The sequence below is a fragment of the Leuciscus leuciscus genome (assembly GCF_965113295.1).
Source record: "Leuciscus leuciscus genome assembly, chromosome: 22".
Lineage (NCBI taxonomy): Eukaryota > Metazoa > Chordata > Actinopteri > Cypriniformes > Leuciscidae > Leuciscus > Leuciscus leuciscus.
The window spans coordinates 37,363,436-37,383,375 of record NC_138746.1 but is presented as its reverse complement, the minus strand read 5'-3'; the positions used below and the strand labels follow the sequence as shown (position 1 = coordinate 37,383,375).

Genomic DNA, 19,940 nt, shown 5'->3' with positions numbered 1-19,940 from the left:
ATTAATTCATCTTTGTCATTAGGATACGTTCCAAAAACTTTTAAGCTGGCTATGATTAAACCGCTTGTTAAAAAACGCAACTTGATTGTACAGAATTAGTCTATTACAGGCCGATCTCGAATCTACTTTTTCTGTCAAAGATACTAGAAAAGGCGGTATCCTCACAACTATGTTCCTTTTAGAAAGAAATGATATCTGTGAGGATTTACAGTCAGGATTTAGACCGTACCATAGCACTGAGTCCAGCTCTCGTTAGAGTCACACATGATTTGCTCTTATCATCCGATCGTGGTTGTATCTCTCTATTAGTGTTACTCGATCTTAGTGCTGCATTTGACACTATTGACCACAACATTCTTTTAAATAGACTCGAAAATTATGTTGGCATTTGTGGAATTGCATTAGCATGGTTTAAATCATACTTATCTGACCGTTATCAGTTTGTAGCAGTAAATGAAGAGATGTCTCATCGATCACAAGTTCAGTATGGCGTACCACAAGGCTCAGTACTAGGACCGCTGCTGTTCACTCTGTACATGCTACCCTTGGGAGATATCATTAGGAAGCATGGCATTAGTTTTCACTGTTATGCTGACGAAACTCAGCTCTATATTTCTTCACGCCCAGACGAAATTTACCAGTTCACAAAATTAACGGAATGCATAGCTGATATAAAAACCTGGATGACTAGTAATTTCCTACAACTTAATTCTGAAAAAACAGAGATTCTAATTATTGGACAAAAAACGTCCTCACGTAATAAACTAGAATACTGTCGAACACTTGATGGCTGCTTTTTCATCGTCCGTCAGGAACCTGGGTGTGCTCTTTGATACCAATCTTTCATTTGAAAGTCACGTGTCTAGTATCTGTAAAACCGCATTCTTCCATCTTAAAAATATATCTAAATTACGTCATATGCTCTCATTGACAAATGCGGAACAATTAGTCCATGCGTTCATGACCTCAAGGCTAGATTATTGTAATGCTATTATGGGTGGTTGCCCTGCACGCTTAATAAACAAACTACAGCTGGTCCAAAACACAGCAGCTCGAGTTCTTACCAGAACCAGGAAGTATGACCATATTAGCCCGGTTCTGTCAACACTGCACTGGCTCCCTATTAAACATCGTATACATTTTAAAATATTGCTGATTACTTACAAAGCACTAAATGGTTTAGCTCCGCAGTACTTGAGCGAGCTCTTAACGCATTATAGTCCTTCACGTCTATTGCGATCTCAAAACTACGGCCAGTTGATAATACCTAGAATATCAAAATCGACTGCTGGCGGTAGATCCTTTTCCTATTTAGCACCAAAACTTTGGAACAGTCTTCCTAACATTGTCCGGGAAGCAAACACACTCTGTCAGTTCAAAGCTAGACTAAAGACACATCTCTTTGACCTAGCATACACATAACACATTATAGACTAGATAGATTAGGTCAGACGGAACCGGGAACACTTCCCTACTTGTTACATCATAAGAAGAATGGCGTCTACGCTAATATTAGTCTCTATGTTTATCCCGAGGTTTACCGCAGTCCGCCAGATCTAGGCCGTATCCAGATCTGATGAAGGACCTGCGCCTGGACACACACACACACTCCAGATCTGATGAAGGACCTGTGCCTGGACGCGACGACAGCTCAGTCCTGAAATGTCCACTAGTCTCTCCCCTGTGAAGGCCTCCCTCCCCTTCACCACAGGTACTCACACATCAGGCAACCAACTGGACCTGCGGCCGGTTGCATAAACATAGCCATAATGTTCTAGTATGACCTACTAGCAGTTAGTCAGGGGCAGTCAGTCTTAGTTTTCGGTATCAAAGTAGGCTTATCTACGTTTTTATGTAACTGATTTAAAAAAGCTATGAACCGTCTTAAAGAAAATAAATTGATGTCTAACTTATAAGACTAGTGTTAGAGGTTTATACAACTGGCCCCTGGTCTACACACGCAGCTGCATCACTGACCTGTGTCTGTGCGGTGAACTCTACCTGTGTCTTTGTGGTGAACTCTACCTGTGTCTTTGTGGTGAACTCTACCTGTGTCTGTGCGGTGAACTCTACCTGTGTCTTTGCGGTGAACTCTACCTGTGTCTGTGTGGTGAACTCTACCTGTGTCTGTGCGGTGAACTCTACCTGTGTCTTTGTGGTGAACTCTACCTGTGTCTTTGTGGTGAACTCTACCTGTGTCTGTGCGGTGAACTCTACCTGTGTCTTTGCGGTGAACTCTACCTGTGTCTGTGCGGTGAACTCTACCTGTGTCTGTGCGGTGAACTCTACCTGTGTCTGTGCGGTGAACTCTACCTGTGTCTGTGCGGTGAACTCTACCTGTGTCTGTGCGGTGAACTCTACCTGTGTCTGTGCGGTGAACTCTACCTGTGTCTGTGCGGTGAACTCTACCTGTGTCTTTGCGGTGAACTCTACCTGTGTCTGTGCGGTGAACTCTACCTGTGTCTTTGCGGTGAACTCTACCTGTGTCTGTGTGGTGAACTCTACCTGTGTCTGTGCGGTGAACTCTACCTGTGTCTGTGTGGTGAACTCTACCTGTGTCTGTGCGGTGAACTCTACCTGTGTCTGTGTGGTGAACTCTACCTGTGTCTTTGCGGTGAACTCTACCTGTGTCTGTGTGGTGAACTCTACCTGTGTCTGTGTGGTGAAGGTGAACTCTACCTGTGTCTGTGCGGTGAACTCTACCTGTGTCTGTGCGGTGAACTCTACCTGTGTCTGTGTGGTGAACTCTACCTGTGTCTGTGTGGTGAACTCTACCTGTGTCTGTGCGGTGAACTCTACCTGTGTCTGTGCGGTGAACTCTACCTGTGTCTGTGTGGTGAACTCTACCTGTGTCTGTGTGGTGAACTCTACCTGTGTCTGTGCGGTGAACTCTACCTGTGTCTGTGCGGTGAACTCTACCTGTGTCTGTGCGGTGAAGGTGAACTCTACCTGTGTCTGTGCGGTGAACTCTACCTGTGTCTGTGCGGTGAACTCTACCTGTGTCTGTGCGGTGAAGGTGAACTCTACCTGTGTCTGTGTGGTGAACTCTACCTGTGTCTGTGTGGTGAACTCTACCTGTGTCTGTGTGGTGAACTCTACCTGTGTCTGTGCGGTGAAGGTGAACTCTACCTGTGTCTGTGCGGTGAAGGTGAACTCTATCTGTGTCTGTGCGGTGAACTCTACCTGTGTCTGTGCGGTGAAGGTGAACTCTACCTGTGTCTGTGCGGTGAAGGTGAACTCTATCTGTGTCTGTGCGGTGAACTCTACCTGTGTCTGTGCGGTGAAGGTGAACTCTACCTGTGTCTGTGTGGTGAACTCTACCTGTGTCTGTGCGGTGAACTCTACCTGTGTCTGTGTGGTGAACTCTACCTGTGTCTGTGTGGTGAACTCTACCTGTGTCTGTGCGGTGTGTGGTGAACTCTACCTGTGTCTGTGCGGTGAAGGTGAACTCTACCTGTGTCTGTGCGGTGAACTCTACCTGTGTCTGTGTGGTGAACTCTACCTGTGTCTGTGTGGTGAACTCTACCTGTGTCTGTGCGGTGAACTCTACCTGTGTCTTTGTGGTGAACTCTACCTGTGTCTTTGTGGTGAACTCTACCTGTGTCTGTGCGGTGAACTCTACCTGTGTCTTTGCGGTGAACTCTACCTGTGTCTGTGCGGTGAACTCTACCTGTGTCTTTGCGGTGAACTCTACCTGTGTCTTTGCGGTGAACTCTACCTGTGTCTGTGTGGTGAACTCTACCTGTGTCTGTGCGGTGAACTCTACCTGTGTCTGTGTGGTGAACTCTACCTGTGTCTGTGTGGTGAAGGTGAACTCTACCTGTGTCTGTGCGGTGAACTCTACCTGTGTCTTTGCGGTGAACTCTACCTGTGTCTGTGTGGTGAACTCTACCTGTGTCTGTGTGGTGAAGGTGAACTCTACCTGTGTCTGTGCGGTGAACTCTACCTGTGTCTGTGCGGTGAACTCTACCTGTGTCTGTGCGGTGAACTCTACCTGTGTCTGTGTGGTGAACTCTACCTGTGTCTGTGCGGTGAACTCTACCTGTGTCTGTGCGGTGAACTCTACCTGTGTCTGTGCGGTGAACTCTACCTGTGTCTGTGCGGTGAACTCTACCTGTGTCTGTGCGGTGAACTCTACCTGTGTCTGTGTGGTGAACTCTACCTGTGTCTGTGTGGTGAACTCTACCTGTGTCTGTGTGGTGAACTCTACCTGTGTCTGTGCGGTGAAGGTGAACTCTACCTGTGTCTGTGCGGTGAAGGTGAACTCTATCTGTGTCTGTGCGGTGAACTCTACCTGTGTCTGTGCGGTGAAGGTGAACTCTACCTGTGTCTGTGCGGTGAAGGTGAACTCTATCTGTGTCTGTGCGGTGAACTCTACCTGTGTCTGTGCGGTGAAGGTGAACTCTACCTGTGTCTGTGTGGTGAACTCTACCTGTGTCTGTGCGGTGAACTCTACCTGTGTCTGTGTGGTGAACTCTACCTGTGTCTGTGTGGTGAACTCTACCTGTGTCTGTGCGGTGAACTCTACCTGTGTCTGTGCGGTGAACTCTACCTGTGTCTGTGTGGTGAACTCTACCTGTGTCTGTGCGGTGAAGGTGAACTCTACCTGTGTCTGTGTGGTGAACTCTACCTGTGTCTGTGCGGTGAACTCTACCTGTGTCTGTGTGGTGAACTCTACCTGTGTCTGTGTGGTGAACTCTACCTGTGTCTGTGCGGTGAACTCTACCTGTGTCTGTGCGGTGAACTCTACCTGTGTCTGTGCGGTGAAGGTGAACTCTACCTGTGTCTGTGCGGTGAAGGTGAACTCTATCTGTGTCTGTGCGGTGAACTCTACCTGTGTCTGTGCGGTGAAGGTGAACTCTACCTGTGTCTGTGCGGTGAAGGTGAACTCTATCTGTGTCTGTGCGGTGAACTCTACCTGTGTCTGTGCGGTGAAGGTGAACTCTACCTGTGTCTGTGTGGTGAACTCTACCTGTGTCTGTGCGGTGAACTCTACCTGTGTCTGTGTGGTGAACTCTACCTGTGTCTGTGCGGTGAACTCTACCTGTGTCTGTGCGGTGAACTCTATCTGTGTCTGTGCGGTGAACTCTACCTGTGTCTGTGCGGTGAACTCTACCTGTGTCTGTGCGGTGAACTCTACCTGTGTCTGTGCGGTGAACTCTACCTGTGTCTGTGTGGTGAACTCTACCTGTGTCTGTGCGGTGAAGGTGAACTCTACCTGTGTTTGTGCGGTGAACTCTACCTGTGTCTGTGCGGTGAACTCTACCTGTGTCTGTGTGGTGAACTCTACCTGTGTCTGTGCGGTGAAGGTGAACTCTATCTGTGTCTGTGCGGTGAACTCTACCTGTGTCTGTGCGGTGAAGGTGAACTCTACCTGTGTCTGTGCGGTGAAGGTGAACTCTATCTGTGTCTGTGCGGTGAACTCTACCTGTGTCTGTGCGGTGAAGGTGAACTCTACTTGTGTCTGTGCGGTGAAGGTGAATTCTACCTGTGTCTGTGCGGTGAAGGTGAACTCTACCTGTGTCTGTGCGGTGAAGGTGAACTCTACTTGTGTCTGTGCGGTGAAGGTGAACTCTACCTGTGTCTGTGCGGTGAAGGTGAACTCTACCTGTGTCTGTGCGGTGAAGGTGAACTCTACCTGTGTCTGTGCGGTGAAGGTGAACTCTACCTGTGTCTGTGCGGTGAAGGTGAACTCTACCTGTGTCTGTGCGGTGAAGGTGAACTCTATCTGTGTCTGTGCGGTGAACTCTACCTGTGTCTGTGCGGTGAAGGTGAACTCTACCTGTGTCTGTGCGGTGAACTCTACCTGTGTCTGTGCGGTGAAGGTGAACTCTATCTGTGTCTGTGCGGTGAACTCTACCTGTGTCTGTGCGGTGAAGGTGAACTCTACCTGTGTCTGTGCGGTGAAGGTGAACTCTATCTGTGTCTGTGCGGTGAACTCTACCTGTGTCTGTGCGGTGAAGGTGAACTCTACCTGTGTCTGTGCGGTGAAGGTGAACTCTACCTGTGTCTGTGTGGTGAAGGTGAACTCTATCTGTGTCTGTGTGTGGTGAAGGTGAACTCTATCTGTGTCTGTGTGGTGAAGGTGAACTCTACCTGTGTCTGTGTGGTGAAGGTGAACTCTATCTGTGTCTGTGTGTGGTGAAGGTGAACTCTATCTGTGTCTGTGTGGTGAAGGTGAACTCTACCTGTGTCTGTGTGGTGATCTAGACCAGGGGTTCTCAAACTATCTGGAGATAGGGACGCCTCATAGGGCAGAAAAAATTCCAAGGACCCCCTCATAACCGCAACACAAATGTAATAGCTAAATCGTGTGTGTGTGTGTGTGTGTGTGTGTGAGAGAGTGAGAGAGAGAGAGAACGATGGGAAAGGGGTGAGCAAGTAAAAATTAACTGCAACAACACAGGGGAACACCATGTAAATAGTGCAAAATGCTTTTTATAGGTATAGTCCTAAAATGCAATGAAAATGCACACATGCAATAACAGCCAATAAACAGAGAGAATGGACTACTTAGCGTTTTCAGACTCAGAGAGTGCTTTGACAGATTGATGTAATGTAACAACAGAGTTTCTATTGGCCCAAAGCGGGGGGAGTGCTGAACACAATGCGCCTGTTTAATTGGCTTTCATTTATTCATTCATTAGCTGTGAAGTTAAAGCCTGAGGGAAATGCTGTGGTAGATTGACGAAATGTAAAAGCCGAATGTTCATTGGTCTAACGTTACACACGCCGGAGTAATGACGATGGGCCCTGCACTTTCTCCGGGTATGTTTATATTTTATAGCAAACTTTCCACGGACCCCCAGTCAGTGCGCAGGGTCCCCTAGGGGTCCGCAGACCCCACTCTGAGAACCACTGATCTAGACTATGACGTCGTCATATGACATGCAATTGAACTCAATAAAAATTTTACTTATGATCATCACATATCTTATGAACGTAATCATTTTTAGGTTTTTTTTTTACTTCTCTTTGAGTCTAACAGTAGCTGTCATTGACAGTGATCACTTGGTCACAGTGAAGTTGGACTTTTCAGTAAAAAAACACATAATATTTGAAAAGATACAAGTCAATTACATCACCAAATACAAGTATACAATGATCATTCATCCAGCTGATTTGAGACACAGCCAGTGATCACACTCGGCTGTGATTGGTCCATCCCGTAACGAGTATCACGTGACAGTGGTGATGCTGTAGCTAGTGTTTATTGCTCATGCTCATTATGAATAATGGCACTGTTGTGCTGGAAATGTATTTTAGATGATCAAAAAACTATATATTATATGCAATATATTTTCCTATGCCTTGACCAACGCCAAGTAATCCTGTGTTTTGCGTAAGGGTTTGCTGGGCTATTCCTGCAGTTCCAGGACCCACAGCGCCACCTACCCAACCAAACACACTCATTTAAGATGGACCACATGGACACCAATCAGACTGTGAGTACCGACATACAATTAAGTTTTATTTTATAATGTTTAAACGAAGCAAAGTTTATATAGCCAAAGTGAGAGCTGCTAACTATCAATTAAAGCTGCCGTCGGCAAGTCTGGCAGATTGGGTCGATTAGCCAAAATTTTGAATGTTTACAACTCTCATGCCCCTTCCCACTACCAGCGAGCACCCTCCCATCGAGGTCGTGCTCGTCAGTGCGTCACTGTGCGTGTGTACCTGTGAACGCGTCCGTCTCTTCAGCATCTATCAACACCATGGACTCGGAGGTAGGCTGCCCTGGCTAATCTATCCATAGATAGCAATAACCGAGGAATTGGAAGCTTGTTAGTAGATTTTCTCTCCGCCATCACGCTTCATGCAATCTCCAGGCGAACTTCAGGCGTGGCGTGTGCATGTGATATTAACGTGCGCGAGTGAGGGGGGATCTGTGGCGTGTGCACGACCTGTGATTGACAGTCAGATCTCACACCCCCCTGCGCTGATTGGACCCGATGATCCGGGAGCGGTGGATTTTTGCAAAACAAATAACACGCTCCAGGTGGAGTTAGAAGCTCGGGTTTTTTTCTAAAACCACCTTATTTATGTTGTTCTGTCGGATTATAGTGTCAATTTCACTGAATATGATCAAAAAAATTTTGCCGACGGCAGCTTTAATAATTAATTCCCACAAATTTAGAATTCATGCGCTAGTTTTATTAATTACTACGACGTTCTTAATCCGTGGCCATGATTTAATGAATCCTTGTTGAGTTTTAATGACTATAATAAGTAAATCTAGCCAGCACATTAATTAAACTTAAAAAGATGTGTGTAAGATGTACCTGTAGCTTACTGTATTAGTGTGAAACTTGCTTAATACTCATTGTTTTACCATATTAGTTAAGTATAAAATGTATACTTAAGTATGAAGTGCAGTTCATCTGTGGTGTTCTTTGTCCAGAGGAATGCTGAACCATGTGATGTGATGTGTGTCCTGCTCCTGCATGCTAGCGTACTCGTGTATGGACACATGTGTACTGGCTTGCTGTTCAGTAGTGGTGTAATAGTATATTTATATTAACCCTTTCCATAGGCCATCATGTGTGCCCTGGCTGTCCTCCGGGATCTTCCTCTCTGGGCCGGATCATCATTACAGGTCAGAGCAGATTATATATTATTTCGGCACAGTGCCCAGTGCACCTTTTGTTACTGATATTTATGTGAGCACAACCGTGATTGTTCTCTGATGAATATTTCAGTGAAGTGGAAGAATTTAACAGAAAAATGTACAAACAATTGAGGAAAGAAGTGAGACCATTCAGTTGGTGGGTATTGCTCTTATATAGTTTGGAATTAGACATCAGTAACATGAATATTCTGTTCGGCTTTCTCTCTACAACTGCAACAGTGCACAAGTGTTACATCAGAGATTTATATTTCAGTTGAACATGTTAAACAAATGTCTCTTATTTAATTCTCTCTCTCAGAGTTGAAGCCCTTCTGTCTGTGCAGCGACGGATGAAAAGGAGGTCTTTTTGGTGTTGCTGTTATTGCAAAAATGACATAAATAAATATACATTTTTGAATCATTCTTGAGTCTAGTCTTGCCTCTCTACAACCTTTACAATATCTGGCTGTAATTTAGTGACTGCATATGCTAATTCCATCTTAGTTAAACTTAAGGAGGTTAATCAATATACAGTATAATTCAAGAAGCTAAGACTTACTCCACTTTTCAGTTGTTTAAAGATTGATATACATTTTTCATTTATATTTTGTGTAAATTAATTTGTTTAAATTTAAAATTGTGTCTCACTTTGTGTACACACTTTGTAACTAACCTCTGATGCATTTTGAATCAAAAAATCACATTTATAAAAAAAATACTCCTGAGATTAAATATCTTGATACTATGTACAAAGTAACTAAACCACTGGGTCTAGAACTGCAGCTGCCATAACATCCAGTTCGGTAGGTGGCGCTGTCACAAAAAAACGGGTCCTGGAACCATAGATATACATAATAAAGGGTTAGGGTTTTATTATGTACATCTATGCCTGAAACTGCAGCCTCGGGTTGTTCAGGAACATACTACTGGGCATAGATATCTGCTACTGGGGGAATGTTTTTGAGCAGGACCGCTGCAGACCGGCGCATGCGCACTGAGCTCCTCTCCTGATGCTCCATTAGCGCCACTGCGGTGAGTGAACACTCATCAGAGTTACACTACACTCTACACACTACACACTACACACTACACACTACACTCGAGCACTGAGGCTGAAGCCGGTGTTTATGTCAGGCAGGGGCACGTGACGCCAACATGCAGATCTGCGTGAAAACGCTGACGAGTAAAACCATCACACTCGAGGTGAGTGAGTGTGTGTGTGTGTGTGTGTGTGTGTGTGTGTGTGTGTGTGTGTGTGTGTGTGTGTGTGTGTGTGTGTGAGATATAGTGTGTGATGGGTAGGTTTAGTGTGTGTGTGTGTGTGTGTGTGTGTGTGTGTGTGTGTGTGTGTGTGTGTGTGTGTGTGTGTGTGTGTGTGTGATGGGTAGGTTGAGTGTGTGTGTGTGTGTGTGTGTGTGTGTGTGTGTGTGTGTGTGTGTGTGTGTGTGTGTGTGTGTGTGTGTGTGTGTGTGATGGGTAGGTTTAGTGTGTGTGTGTGTGTGTGTGTGTGTGTGTGTGTGTGTGTGTGTGTGTGTGTGTGTGTGTGTGTGTGTGATGGGTAGGTTGAGTGTGTGTGTGTGTGTGTGTGTGTGTGTGTGTGTGTGTGTGTGTGTGTGTGTGTGTGTGTGTGTGATGGGTAGGTTTAGTGTGTGTGTGTGTGTGTGTGTGTGTGTGTGTGTGTGTGTGTGTGTGTGTGTGATGGGTAGGTTTAGTGTGTGTGTGTGTGTGTGTGTGTGTGATGGGTAGGTTGAGTGTGTGTGTGTGTGTGTGTGTGTGTGTGTGTGTGTGTGTGTGTGTGTGTGTGTGTGTGTGTGTGTGTGTGTGTGATGGGTAGGTTTAGTGTGTGTGTGTGTGTGTGTGTGTGTGTGATGGGTAGGTTGAGTGTGTGTGTGTGTGTGTGTGTGTGTGATGGGTAGGTTTAGGGGTAGGGTTAGTCTAAGGAGATAGAATATAGGCTACAGTTTGTGCAGTATAAAAAACATTAAGTCTATGGAGAGTCCCCACAAAGATAGTGAACCAGACGTGTGTGTGTTACACAGTTCAGATCGAGTTCATCAATAAGTGCTGTATAAATAAACATGATGTGACTGATGTGAATCTGCTGAACTTAAGTGTGTGTGTTCAGTGTGTTCGATGTCTCCTATGTAGTGCACTATATCTGAACTTCATTCACTCACTCTTCTTCAGTCACTTCTTCCCAACTGCACTATATAGTGAACGAGTGAGTGTCAGACAGACGTAGCTTCAGTCTAGAGAGTAAAATAATAACCTAGAATTGAATCTACGTTATTAAATCTGAGTTTTTCTGAGAGTGTTTCAGTCTCTCCACATCACTGCACCATTACAGGAATATCACTCTTTTATTATTGAGATCCCAAATCAAATATTGATTTATAATTGATTCATGACCACAGTAATCGATCTTAATCGAATAGTCAGGACTCCAGAACCATCATTTACACACTGATCTGAATACACTCCTGCTGTAATCTTCCCATGATGCCCTGCAGGTCGAGCCGTCAGACTCTATTGAGAATGTCAAGGCAAAGATCCAGGACAAAGAAGGTGATGTACAGTAAAGTGTGTGTCCTCTGTGCTGAGTGTGTGTGTGTGTGTGTGTGTGTGTGTGTGTGTGTGTGTGTGTGTGTGTGTGTGTGTGTCCTTTGTGCTGAGTGTGTGTGTGTCCTCTGTGCTGAGTGTGTGTGTGTGTGTGTGTGTGTGTGTGTGTGTGTGTGTGTGTGTGTGTGTGTGTGTGTCCTTTGTGCTGAGTGTGTGTGTGTCCTCTGTGCTGAGTGTGTGTGTGTGTGTGTGTGTTAGAGTGCGGATCGGGCCGCATTTTTCTGTCCGAGCCCGGCCCGCGTCCGACAAAGTAGTAACCGAACCCGCCCCGAGCCCGACAGGCATTAAGATATTTATGTCCGAGCCCGACCCGAGCCCGTCACAGTTAAAATCTATTTTTTTTTCTCTTACTAATGACACAATACAAACAAATTTGTTTATGTGGAAAGCCCGCTTTTATTAAGCAACTGTAAGGCATTCGGAATCAACACATGAGCGGCGCGCATCAGAGCGCGCACACAGAGCAACAAGCGCACGTTAACACAGGCGTGCACAAGATGAACAATCCTATAGCCAATTGAAATTAAATTAACATAGGCCTACCAAAATGGCTCAAACTAACAGAACAAAAAATAAATAAAAATAAAAATAATAATTAACAAGTAGTTCTGTGTTCTGTCCCCAGCAAAGTAACATTATCATAAGCCTAACACAAATGCAGCTTATTGAAATGAAAATCACTCTTACCATTTTTCTTGTTAACTATACATAATCCATCCATCAAAGTTAAGGCTAATCCATGTTCTTATGCAGAAAAAGGATTGCATCAACGGTAGATGGCTTCAAGGCTGTCCTCCTCTGCTCGATGGTCCTGCCAGCAGCGCTGAAGTTGCGCTCACTGCTACTGCTGCTGGCTGGAATGGCAAGAATGCCGCGGGCAAGGACACTAAGCTTCGGGTAGTTGAGTTGCTGATCTCTCCACCAGCCCAAAACATCTCTGTCGTCCTGCATGGCATGATTTTGAGTCGAGTACTTCTCGACTTCATCCGTGGCATCTGCTGCCACAGGTACGTTTTCCCACTCCTCAAAATCAACTGCAGCTTTCTTGGGCGCAGGTCCTTCAGTGGTGGCCTCCTCTGTGCGGAGGTCGCTGAGCTGTCTCCGAACCTCCAGGTGAAGGTTCTCTCTCTCTGAAGAGGACAACATTCGGAGCTGGCTATATTTAGGCCAAAGGAAAGTTGCAATTTTGTGGAGTTCTTGGATCTCCACTTTACGCAAAATCCAAATGAGATGCCGCTCGCGGATGATGGCTTGATAGGGGCTGTCAGTCGTCTTTCTGTTGCAGTGACGCTTCAGTCGCTCAAACCACAGAAACACCACGTTTATGGTTGGGTACTGGTCCCCTTCAAGTTCACGCTGGGCATCATAAAATGGTTGCAAGAACTCAACAAGAAAGTCAAGGACATCTGGAGATATGGCATCGATCCGCCAGCCCTCTGCACGGTCACGTAGTTTTTCGCATAGTTCTTGATAAACCGAGCGGACAGAATTTAAGGTCAGATATACCGTGCTAAATCTCGTGTCTGCCATTTGGATGATGGTTTTTGACAGCAAAGCTGCAATGCCTGTCTTTTTGACATATTTGACCAGTGTCTTGGTAGCTTGTAGAGTCTCGGCAACAGTCGGAGCATCTTGGGCCAGTTGCGTGGGGTCCAGGGCGTGTCGCATCACCGTATTATAAAGGTGATCTTGGCAGTCAAGTCTTCGATATGGTCTGAGGGCACTGATTATGTTTGAGCCTTGGTCTGTCACCCACACCACTTTATTCAGCAGACTCATATCCAGGCCATACTCAGAAGTCTGATGATTTCTCTCCTAATATTCTCCCCTGTCTTAGCCTCTTCCAGTGGGAATGCGACGGTTGTCAATACTGTGCTTATCATTTTAAATGTTCCTGTCACGAAATGGCAAGTGATGGTCAAGTAACTTAATTTGTGGTAGTCCTCCGTCCAGATATCCGTTGTCATTCCGATCGAATTCACCTCAGTCAGAATGTCATTTAGCTTGTAGCGAATATGCATCTGGGTAAATATGAATTAGCTCAAGAATATGGGGAATCTTGGGATATTAATATCTATGACTCATGGTCATAATTCATAAGTCGCATGTACATTTATTTATTTTTTTATTATAGGAAATGCCTCGTTCTGTAACTGGTCTGACCAACCTTTAACTCGGCCAGCGAGTAGATGTAAGGTCAGTACAGTTAAGAAGGGGTATTCACAAACTCCACTAAAGTTTAGGTTCTGGCCAAGAACATTAAACTTTATTGAGTTTATTAATTAAAACTACTGAATGTAGTCTAATATTATAGAGCCTGTAGCTTTATAGATCTTTTGTTTCATTGACTTTATAAAAAGTGGGTTTTCAAACACAGAGACAGTTAAAAGTATAAATGGGTTTATTAATAAAATGGCACACGCTAGAGATTATAAACTACAAATATAAACGTACGTAAAAATGCAAACAAACACATAAACATTTAAACAAACATGACGTGATCGGAATGAAAATGGAATGAAAGAAAGAAAGATATAGAGGGAAGATAGAGGGTAACTTAAATCACAGACCTAAGACCTAGACACCTGGAACAGCTTTTATAGGAATCAATATACTTGCGAGATGTGGTACTCTTTCAGTGTGATGCTGAAAAGGGGACGCGCGTGCGCGTGTCCGGCTGGTTTGCGTCTAGCTTCTTCTTCTGGGTCGTTTCGAAAAACGATGTAAAGGCTCACTTGAATTTAACGTTACCGGAAAAGTTCAGATTCGTCTCCCGGGATGGGAGAGGCTGGAAATCTTAGTTGCAACGAACGGCAGCTACGACTCGAACATGTGTTGGTCCGAGGAGAAGGCCAGGGCCTCCTTCAGATGTTCCTTGGAGAAACGCTGCGCCGAGGAAGAGGGTCCAGAGAAGTTGGATGAGTTGAGTTGGAAGAGAGGAGAGAAGAGCGCGAGATGAGGGGGCTTCTGACATTTTATCAGACCTCTGTTTACGCCCCCTCTTGGAACGACAGCGAATCAGATTGTCTTTTCTGAAGCGGGAAAATTCTCTTTGTGTGAAGAAGAAAACGCCTACTTTCACCATATGTCTTATGAGAGAAAGAATTCATATTTCTTCTTAAGATTGTACACCTGGAACAATACATCTTACTGTAATACTATGTGCGGGACTGGCTGAATTAAAACAGGACGGTCAGACAGATACCAAGAATTACAGGTAGATATTGGACACACATAACATTACGTTCATATGCCTCATTACACACAAATAAAGCTTGATTAAACACACAATAAAATTGTCAGTGTTTCCGTTATGGCAAATGACGACACTTTGAGAAACATAGGAATACATATCAAACATTTAGTGGCTTGTTATGTGGAAGAATATCTGTTTCCAAAGTTCCAGAGTGTGTGTGTGTGTGTGTGTGTGTGTGTGTGTGTGTTCTGGAATGCCTTTGAGGCTTGGGTCGTAGAGTTTTATGGTCTGAGTTAGGGTTACAACAAGACACGACTGAGGAATTCCCTTCAATGAACATTTAGAATTCAAAACTATACTCTAGCAAACCAAACCTCTATCACACGTGCATATAGGAAGGTACACACATTATAAAGGAAAATAACAGATATTTCTCTTATTCTCAGTTATACACAAAAGGGTGTTTGTGTGTGTGTGCGGAATGCCATGAGGCCGTAAAGTTGGGGGATACGAGTCACATGGGCGCTGGTAAATGGGTCCTCGTGGGGCAATTATTAACCAGCAAGGACACAAGACGATGTGTCTTCCCATATGATCACTTAACGCGAGAAGCAGATGTCGTTGTGGCTACATTCCCCCTTTTTGTTAAACGAAATTCGGGATGGAATTCGTTGAACAACAAATAGGCACAACGAGTGTCAGGGCGTTGTCGGTGACCGTGGAGATGCACATCACCGTGCTAGACTTCTCTGAGTGTGAGTCCTGCCTTGGCAGTCAGGAGTCGGGGGTGTTCTCTCTCCATGCGATGTCGGGATCGGACCTGGTGAGGTCCGATGGTGGCTGCTTTCTCGCGAACCACTGCGGCCTGCATCCTGTTAGAGGCGATAGGGAGAGAGAGAGAGAGAAGGAGAAAAAAAAAAAATTTCCAGCGATGGAGGTCCTTAGTTGGTTTAGGACAGTCTTTTTGGTTCGCTGAGGTTGGTATGCCACATGCTTTGATGTCCCATGCATGGTTTTTTGGCACATGTGGCGTCATTGTTACGCCTGGCCCCCCCCCTTGTGCTTTGTGGCTTTACGAGCTGTGGCGCTGTGATGGCAACAGGTGCACAATGCGTATTGAAGTCTTGTGAACGCAACATGTGCGTGGTGGCAGACAGCTGTCTGAGGCACTGGTTGTCAGTGAGCTCGGATGGCCTGCGAGGGTGGTGGAGGGGTAAGTGGTGGCATAGGAAAAGTCTGTTCATCAGAGGCCCGCATGACTTTCTTTGTACACAGCGGAGGTAGCGTTTTAGCGGCTCTGAGGCGTGCAATGTAGTTGGTAAAGTTCGTTTGTGCTGTGTAATCACTGCAATGGTTAGGGTGGGTGGGTGGGTTGTCTGTATGTGGCGCAGACATTGGTTTGGTTACTCAACTGCAGGTCAGTCAGGACCTTGAAGCAGTAGGTGTCAGTGTTCGTTTTCTGTGTCTGTGTCAGACGTGGCTGCACTGTCTTCATCTGTGATGTAAGAAGACTCTGCCTCACCAGTGTTCTGGAGAGAGTGGTTACAGGTTCGACGGTCTGGGCTTGGAGTTCTGGACGGCGGGTGATGCTGGTTCCAGAATCTTTCTGAGCGGTCGGTCCGACGCTTTGGACGGGCACCGTCACAGTCGTGCCGCCACCTGCTGTCTGGTTCTGAGCGGTGCTCAGAGACGGAGTGAATTGTGTGTGTCTTTACCGTCTTTTCATCCATGGCCCTTTGCTTGGTGTAAGCCTTGTGGGCTAAGTCTCTGAGTTCTCGAGTAGACATGGTTCGTGGGCAGACGAGCACGCCGAGATGTTTACTCACGGTGCTATGCAGGTTCCGCAGAAACAAAGTTCTATAGGTTATATCTTCTTCCATATCTGGTGTGTTGGTTGCTCCGAAGAACGTTTGTCGGAGTCGGTCATAATAGGAGTGTGGGTGTTCAAGTCGGGCCTGTTTCACGTCGAGGGCCGTGATAAACCCTTGGTCTGATTCTGGGTCAGAGAATTCGCGGATCAACGCTTGTCGCAGTTGCTTGTAATCTGCTTTGACAGGCTGTGGTTGGCGATCCAGAAAACTACGCACCTCTCTGCTTGAGGTGATTCTTACCAGGTACAATTTGTCCCAAGCTGTCGCGTTGGCGACAGTTTGCAGGTGAAAGTCAATGTCTTGAAGGTACGCATGAACACTGCAGTCTCCGGCAAACGTAGGAATGTTTCTGGCCATCTTGTTGAGGTTTGTTGGACGAGAGCTGTTGCTGGGGGCCCAATCCGTCTGGAGAGGATTCTGACCCTTTACAGCTCTTGGTGTTTGGCTGACAGGCGTGGTGTTGTGCAGTGGGCTTTCGCCCCCCTTTTCAGCTCTGGGTGTGTGGCTGAAAGGCGCAGACTCGCTGGAAGGGGGAAATGGTGTGAGATGTTCTTCCCCTTCCCGGTCGCGGTTGAAACTGTAAGCATGTCTCAGTTCTCTGCGAACCATGTCTAGTTCGTCTTCGAGATCGTGTCTCTGCTGAATGAGCTGATGGATTTTAGTCTCTGCTCTCTCAAGGAGAGCTTCAGCCCGTTGGAGCCTTTCGTTGAGTTCCTTCCGGGTGTTTTCCTCCGACTGCTGTCTTTGATCTGTGTGCAGACGAAGATCGTCCAGGGCTCTTTGAAGTCTTTCAACTTCCTGTTGTAGCGTTGTGTCCGTCTCGTCCTCTTCCTCGGTCAGGAAGATTAGCTGGTCTAGCCGACTCTGTGTGTGGGCTCGGTCCTTCCGGGCTTCTGTGGCCTGGAGCTGTAGTGCGGCTGCCTTCTGTTCCATATCGAGGCTGAGCCTTTCGCTGGCCCAGGCCTTGGTGACGAGGTTGAGTGCGATTTTCCGAAGATTTTGGCCAGCTGCTCGTGGTCGTACTTCTGGGTTAGCTCGACATCTCTGCTTACTGTGGTGAGAGAAGCACAGCACACACAAAAAGAGACACAATGCAAGTTTGTTTTAGGGTTAATGAGCTATACTCATACGGGCTATGCCGTTTATGAGAATTTCGGGGCTAACTGATGCCGACAGTTAGCTGAGCCAATTTCGTGGGTATGGATGAAACCCACAATAGAAATTTGGACAGGCGGTAGCCTGGGGGGGTCGTCTAGCGACGCCCGCTTTGATCGTCACTCTATTATTCAGCTTTTCCTGGGGTCTCTCTTAGGTTCTGTGTCTAAGTGAAATGAAAGAAACAAATCACAACAGAGTGGAGAAATAGACAAGGTTGAAGGTAGGGAAGATCAGAGGGAAACACAACACAAGGAAGTGAATTGGTCTGCAATGAAATGTCGCAAACAATAACACGGGGAGCGTTATTTAAGGAAAATAAATCAAATAAGATAAAATAAAATAAAATAAAGAGGCCTAAGCCTTATTAACACTGCGAGAGTTCCTGATCGGGCCAGGAGATGCGTGGGTTATCGGGACAGGACCTCGAAAGAAGGTGTGTCTTAGAGAGAGAAAGGTGGGTCTAAGCACTTAAAATACCCCGAAGGAATAGCTAGTATTCTGTGGTTCATAATAAGTGGATGGGTTCTATCAAATTTTAGTTTACCTGGGGTGAATAGAGGTCATCCAGGCGGAAACCAGCGGGCGCGGTCAGACCCTCCGACGGTTCCAACACCAGACAGAGCGCAGTGTCAGTAACGCCGGACAGATGATCCCCGCCCACTGGAAACCACCAGGGATGACTTTCGGATCACCACAGTGCACTGACTGAGTCCTGCCAATAGATACACAATGAGGGATTAAAATGTTAGACTTAAAGTAAATTAAGGCTTTCTGGTTTCATCAAATTGAGTAAATATGTATGCAGGAGTCAGAGGCAAAGGCTTTACTAAAATAATGATACAACAAAAAGGAAATTACGATAATTGGTTGTAATTATCAGAATAACCCCCCCCCCCCCCCCCACCCCCCCCCCCCTTGGAGAGACTGGAGAAAGAGGGAAGAGAAAAATAATTATCAATGAAATAAAATTTGAATAAACAACACAGGTTTGAGACGCAGGCAGAGGAAAAGGCCCCGGCAGTGGGTTTGTGCCACAAGGGTGAGGGCCGTGTTTCCTCTCAGTGGTCCACCTGGTTGAATAGACACAATTTGAAAAATGCAAACTTGTTTAAATTAAAATTCAAATAAGCATGCAATGAGAGGTCCAAAATAATAATAATAAGGAAGGAAAGAAAATTAGAATGATAACAGTGATGTATCAATACTAAAAATAATCAAAACTGAAATTCAGAATGACTTCCCATAATCCCTACAATAACACTGAGGTTATTCGTATGGATCATAAAAAATAATCAAACGAAAAGGGGAGCAAGGAGACACTTCAATTGCAGACTGGGGGTTAAACAGATATTGATAAGTCGACCCAAGATCGCCACACGGTGGCGTGCTTCTTCCTAGGTGGACCTATCAATGAACTGAGTGAATCGAATCTAAGTTTTTAATTCGAAAAGTTTTCCTTTTTTTTTTCGAACTTAACTTAAAGTGTGACAGTCGAAAACAGAAAAAGTAATTGTCTAACTCCAAATAACATCAGCATAAGCTAAGCTTGAATGCAGTTAAGTATTTGAGAGAGAAAATGAATGCAGAGAGAAAAAGAAATTGAAAGCAGGTATTATCTTAGAACGCCACGAGATGGCGTAGTTGCGCTCGCGCAGGCTGACGTCAGTGGGAGGCGACGCTCACGCAGGATGACGTCGGTTGGGGGCGCGTAATTTGAGAACTGCCCCAGACTTAGAGGCTGCCCTCTAGTGTCGGTCAGTGGCGTAATTCAGCAGATTTTTTTTTTCTGTGGAATCACGTGGTGTTTTGCGCTTCTGTTGCATGCGGAAGACTGACGCGAGTTTCACAACATGTGACTAACAGGAATTACACATTATGCATTACACATTGAGACGGTTTTAGAATAAGAACAGGGATTATCATCTTTTCTTAATTCATAAAACTGGTCTCCAATTTACACATTATATATTATACACATGAGACGGTTTAAAGAAGGAGAACAGGGATTATCATCCGTTTTCTTAATTCATAAAACTGGCCTCCAATTACATATTATACATGGTTTACAATAACAACAGGTATTAAAACTTCGTGTTTTAATCACTAGAAACTGTGAGCACACCAGGCATCAGAACAGCTGTGAGCAGGACTTATCATCTGCTCATCTCCCATAAGCATTAATCAAAATAGCACTTTTATGATTTTTGCGTAGGTTTACGAAATTGGATCGCGAGGCCAATTTCTGACCAGGAGTTTATCGTTAACGTATTAATAAGGCCTATTACGACTGAAAAACTATCAGATTTACGTCTTCGTCCTAAAAGAGATCCTTCGTCTTCATTTAGTCGGTTTAAATCATGTTACATGTATCCACTGCCAAGAGTTTTGTTTCGTCTTTACAGAGACAGATGTAATGTCATGAACTGCAGTTTTAGCAGAGCTGGGCTGGCTTTGTGCCCGCCATCAGCTGGGTGAGTTCGCCTTGGCG

General features: G+C 45.5%; 1 long non-coding RNA gene and 1 pseudogene across 3 annotated transcripts in view; both read left to right on the top strand.

Moving 5' to 3' along the window:
- The first annotated feature begins 869 nt into the window (after positions 1-869).
- LOC309486608 lies at positions 870-9,023 on the top strand. 2 transcript variants are annotated; one of them, XR_014201614.1, is made up of 5 exons: positions 870-1,711; positions 7,348-7,445; positions 8,534-8,596; positions 8,700-8,765; positions 8,928-9,023. It is a non-coding gene; the product is annotated as an uncharacterized lncRNA (long non-coding RNA). The 2 variants fall into 2 exon arrangements; XR_014201615.1 differs by lacking the exon at positions 7,348-7,445 and having other exon boundaries at positions 886-1,711.
- Positions 9,024-9,690: 667 nt separating this feature from the next.
- The window catches only part of LOC309486110 (ubiquitin-ribosomal protein eS31 fusion protein-like), a 14,632-nt pseudogene continuing 4,382 nt past the window's right edge, over positions 9,691-19,940 (top strand). The window contains exons 1-2 of the transcript XR_014211719.1: positions 9,691-9,811; positions 11,119-11,173. The product of XR_014211719.1 is annotated as a ubiquitin-ribosomal protein eS31 fusion protein-like (transcript). The remainder of the gene's footprint in view (positions 9,812-11,118; positions 11,174-19,940) is intronic.